This window comes from Budorcas taxicolor, chromosome 1, assembly GCF_023091745.1.
Source record: "Budorcas taxicolor isolate Tak-1 chromosome 1, Takin1.1, whole genome shotgun sequence".
NCBI classification, from domain to species: Eukaryota; Metazoa; Chordata; class Mammalia; order Artiodactyla; family Bovidae; genus Budorcas; species Budorcas taxicolor.
In genome coordinates this window covers 176,535,512-176,541,346 of record NC_068910.1, presented here as the reverse complement: position 1 = coordinate 176,541,346, position 5,835 = coordinate 176,535,512, and positions in this window count along the sequence as shown.

The following is a 5,835-nucleotide window of genomic DNA, read 5'->3' as shown; positions in this document are numbered from 1 at the left end:
CTAAGGCCCACTTGACTTCACATTCCAGAATGTTTGGCTCTAGGTGAGTGATCACACCATCATAATTATCTGAGTCATGAAGATTTTTTTGTATAGTTCTGTGTATTCTTGCCACCTCTTCTTAATATCTTCTGCTTCTGTTAGGTCCATACAATATCTGTCCTTTATTGAGCCCATCTTTGCATGAAATGTTCCCTTGATATCTCTAATTTTCTTGAAAAGATCTCTAGTCTTTCCCATTCTATTGTTTTCTTTTATTATTTCCTTTATTATTAGTTTCATTGATCACTGAGGAAGGCTTTCTTACCTCTCCTTGCTATTCCTTGGAACTCTGCATTCAAATGAGTATATCTTTCCTTTTCTCCTTTGCATGTAGCTTCTTTTATTTTCTCAGCTATCTGTAAGGCCTTCTCAGACAACCATTTTGCCTTGTTGCATTTTTTTTTTCTTGGGGATGGTCTGGATCACTGTCTCCTGTACAATGTTGGGAATCTCCGTCCATAGTTCTTCAGGCACTCTATCTATCAGATCTGATCTAATCCCTTAAATCTGTTTGTCACTTCCACTGTATAAGTGTAAGGGATTTAATTTATGATAAATAAATGCATTTATTGATGGCAGAGTAGAAGGACATGCACTCATCTTCTCCTGCGAGAACTCCAAGATTACAGCTTGCTGCTGAACAAGCATCAACAAGAGAATGTTGGATCCCACTAAATAAATATACCCCATGTCAAAGGGCAAAGGAGAAGCCCCAGCAAGATGGTTGCTGCTGCTGCTGCTAAGTCACTTCAGTCGTGTCTGACTCTGTGCGACCCCAGAGATGGCAGCCCACCAGGCTCCCCCATCCCTGGGATTCTCCAGGCAAGAACACTGGAATGGGTTGCCATTTCCTTCTCCAGTGCATGAAAGTGAAAAGTGAAAGTGAAGTCACTCAGTCGTGTCCGACTCCTAGCGACCCTAAGGACTGCAGCCTACCTACCAGGCTCCTCCATCCATGGGATTTTCCAGGCAAGAGTACTGGAGTGGGGTGCCATTGCCTTCTCCAGCAAGATGGTAGGAGGGGCAAAATCACATTTAGAATCAAACCCATACCCACCTGAGACACTTAGAAGGTTCAAACAAAACCTTCTGCACACCTGGGAAACACTCCAGAGACTGAGCCAGACCAGACTTTGAGGGTTTGAGTGTTGCCTATGGAGGTACAGGTCAGAAGTGGCCTGCTGCAGGGGAAGGGGTTCTGGGTGCAAGAGACTTGGGTATGGCATAAGCCCTCTTGGAGGAGGTCACCATTAACCCTACCATAGAGCTGCCAGAACTTACACAGGACTGGAAAACAGACTCTTGGAGGGCACAAATAAAACCTTGTGCACACCCGGACCCAGGAGAAAGGAGCAGTGACCACATAAGAGACTGACCCAGACTTGCCCGTGAGTGTCCAGGAGTCTCCTGCAGAGATGTGGGTTGGTGTGGCTTGCTGCAGGCTTAGGTCAGCTCAGTGCAACAGTTTATGCATGGGACCTTTAGAAAGAGGTCACCATTATCTTCATTACCTCCATCATAGTTTGATCTCAGGTCAAATAACAGGGAACACAGCCCCACCCATCAACATAAAGTTGGATTAAAGATTTACTGAGCATCCCCCCCAACCCCCAATTTCCCCTTCAGTGAGTCTCTCCCATCAGGAAGCTTCCATAAGCCTTTTATCCTTATCCATCAGAGGGCAAACAGAATGAAAATCACAGCCACAGAAAACTAACTGATCTGATCACATGGACCACAGCCTCATCTAACTCAATGAAACTATGAGCCATGCCCTGTAGGGCCACCCAAGATGGATGGGTCATGGTGGAGAATTTTGACAAAATGTGTTCCACTGGAGAAGGGAATGGCAAACCACTTCAGTATTCTTGCCTTGAGAACTCCATGAACAGTATGAAAAGGCAAAAAGATAGGACACTGAAAGATGAACTCCTCAGGTTGGTAGGTGCCCAGTATGCTACTGGAGATCAGTGGAGAAATAACTCCAAAAAGAATGAAGAGATGGAGCCAAAGCAAAAACAAGACCCAGTGGTGGATGTGACTGGTGTTCAAAGTAAAGTCTGATGCTGTAAAGAAAAATATTGCATAGGAACCTGGAATGTTATGTCCATGAATCAACATAAATTGGAAGTGGTCAAATAGGAGATGGCAAGAGTGAACATGGACATTTTAGGAATCAGTGAACTAAAATGGACCAGAATGGGTGAATTTAACTCAGATGACCATTATATCTATTACAGTGAGCAAGAATCACTTAGAAGAAATGAAGTAGCCTTCATAGTCAACAAACGAGTCTGAAATGCAGTATTTGGATGCAATCTCAAAAATGACAGAATGAACTCTGTTCATTTCCAAGGCAAACCTTTCAGTATCACAGTAATCCAAGTCTATGTCCCCAAAAGTAATGCTGAAAAAGCTGAAGTTGAACAGTTCTATGAAGACCTACAAGACTTTCTAGAACACCCCCAAAAAAATGTCCTTTTCATTATAGGGGACTGGAATGCAAAAGTAGGAAGTCAAGAAGTATGTGGAGTAACAGGCAAATTTGGCCTTGGAGTACAGAATGAAGCAGGTCAAAGGCTAACAAAGTTTAGCCAAGAAAACACACTGCTCATAGCAAACACCCTCTTCCAACAACACAAGAGAAGACTCTACACATGAACATCACCAGATGGTCAACACCAAAATCAGATTGATTATATTGTTTGCAGCCAAAGATGGAGAAGCTCTATACAGTCAGCAAAAACAAGACCGGGAGCTGACTGTGGCTCAGGTCATGAGTTCCTTATTGCCAAATTCAGACTTATATTGATCACTTAGGAAGACTATTATCTCTTCTAATATTTTCTCAGGACTTTTCTCTCTCTTCTCCTTTGGGACTCTTTAAATGCAAATATTAAGGTGCTTGATGTTGTCCCAGAAATCTCTTAAATTGTCCTTATTTCTTTTCACTCAAAATTTTTTGTTTTTTTCCTGTTCAGTGGCAGTGATTTACACTGTTTTCCAGCTGACCCATTTTTTCTTCTATATCATTTAATGTTAGATTCCTTCTAGTGTATTTTTTTATTTATGTATTTTTCTTCTCTGGTAGTTCTTTTATTTTCTTACTCTTTGTTAAGAAACTAATTTCTCTCGATGCATCTATCCTCCTTGTAAATTCTTTGATCATCTTTACAATCATTACTCTGAATTCTCACTTAGTTCTTCATGTGTTTGCTTGTTTGTTTTTTTTTTTTTAATATGTATTTACTTGGTTGCACTGGCTCTTAGTTGCAGGCTGCAGAATCTTTGATCTTCATTTCAGCATGCAGACTCCTTAGTTGCAGCTTGTAAGTTCTTAGCTGTGGCATCTGGGATCTAGTTAGCTGATCAGGGATTGAACCCAGGCACCCTGCATTGGGAATAAATCTTAGCCACTGAACCACCAGGGAAGTCCCTTCTTCTGGGGTTTTTATCTTGTTCCCTCATCTGGAATATATTTCTCTGCTGCCTCATTTCGTTTAAGTTGCTATGTGTATTTTTATGTATTTGGTAGGTTAGTTATATTTCTTGATTTTAGAGAAGTGGCCTTCTGTAGGAAATGTCCTTTGCATCCAAGCAGCGTTCTACCTTCTCATCACCCAAGCTATATGCTCTAGGTTTCGCCCCTAAGAGGGCTGTGTGTGTCCTCTTGTTATCATAGACTGACTAGGTAAGCTGTCTGGTAGGCTTGGTTGGCTCCTAATTTGGTTGGTTGTCATGCCCTGCCTTGTGTAGATGCTGCTGACTGCTCTTTAGCAGGACTTGGTCATGAGATGGATATTTGTAGAGCCCTAGGGTTCCCTGGGGAGAAGGCAATGGCAACCCACTCCAGTACTCTTGCCTGGAAAATCCCATGGATGGAGGAGCCTGGTAGGTTGCAGTCCATGGGGTTGCTAAGAGTCGGACACGACTGAGCTACTTTGCTTTCACTTTTCACTTTCATGCATTGGAGAAGGCAATGGCAACCGACTCCGTGTTCTTGCCTGGAGAATCCCAGGGATGGGAGAGCCAGGTGGGCTGCCATCTATGGGGTCACACAGAGTCGGACAAGACTGAAGCGACTTAGCAGCAGCAGCAGCAGCAGCAGCAGCAGGGTTCCCTGGAGCTAGTGCTGGCTCACTAATGGATGGAGTCAAGGTCCACCAACTGTCAGATAAACAGGTAAAGACAGATCCTGGGGTGCGTGCCTGACTGTTTGCAGGCAAAGCTTGTTTCTAGAGTCTGATTGCAGGGCCCAGGGATCCCAGGGCTTGTTTTAGATCACTGATGGAGGGGGGCAGTTCTTGATACAGTTGAGTTTGTGGTCAATATGCCCCAAAGTTTGCACTGTCTTGCTAATAGGAAAGGCCAGGGCCCAGCTTGTTCCAAGGTATGGTCTGACTTATTGTTGGCAGTCTCATTCTGTAGGCTGCAGGATCATAGTTTTCTTGCTTCTGGTGTCTACGCTCTGGTAGGTGAGGCTGGTCTAGAGGCCTGTGCAGGCCTTCTGGCTAGAAGGGCTGGCGCCTGCCTATTGATGGGTACAGCCAGGTCTCAACCCCTCTGGTGGGCAGGACCAAGTCTAGGCAGCTTTGGGCTCAAGAAATCTTTAGGCAGACTGCTGATGGGTGGGATTGTATCCTAACTCAGTTGTTTGGTCTGAGGAATGGGTGTGTCCAATCTTGGCTCTAATAATGCAACATGGCAGCTGCCAGGAATATTCATGGAACTAAATGTTCACAAACATATCTACCACCAGTGTCTATGTTCCCAGTGTGAGCATCAGCCACCCCAATGTCTCCAGCAGACTCTCTAGGACCAGCAGGTAGGTTTGGCCCAGGCTCCTATCAAATTACTGCTCTTGCCCAGAGTCCTGGTGTACATGAGATTTTATGTGCACCCTTTAAAGATGAAGTCTATTCCTCCCAGTCCTGAGGGCTCCTGCAATTAAGCCTATTGACCTTTAATGTGAAATGCTCTGGGTGCTCATCCTCCCTGTGCCATACGCCTGGGCTGGGGAGACTGGTGTGGAGTCAGAACTGCCACTCCTGTGGGACAACCTCTGCTATAATTATTCTCCAGTTTGTGGGTTGCCCACCTGGAGGTTATGAGGTTTGATTATATCCCATCTCTGCCCCTCGTACCCATCTTGCTGTGGTTCCTTCTCCCAGTCTTTTTCACAGAGGGTTGTTCTGCACATAGTTGTGATTCTTGGTATGCTTGTGAGAGGAAGTGAGCTCAGGTTCTTAATACTCTGCCTTCTTGGTCGCTCCTTCCCTATGCCCATCCTTTCCAGTTTTTACTCTTAAAAGTCTTCCTTTACTCCTGTCTTTGTGGAGGTCTCTCCTCCAGTGCTTTGCCTGAGTAAACTTTTCACTAGTTTCTGGTTTTCCTAAGTGGACTTTTCTTTCTTTTGTGCTTCATCTGGTTTCAGTTGCTCTTTGGGTCCCACATTTAGAAGCTTTGTACCCAGCTCTTCAGAGTAGAGTTCTTTGTTCAAATATCTGTATTTCTTTAAGTTTGTATCTATATGAGATGGATGTTCACTCAACTTATTGTGTTAATAATTTCATGATGTAAGTCAAAGCATTACACTGTACACCTAAAACATACAGTGTCATATGTCAATTATTTCTCAGTAAATTTGGAAGAAAAAATGAGACCCGTTCTCTAAATTATATTTAAAACTACAGTATAGCTTCCAGAAGTCCAACAAAACAAATACAAACTCATTTTAGCTTAAAGAATATTTTTCAGATTTTGAGCTGAAGGAGATGAGGGGAATATATGCTA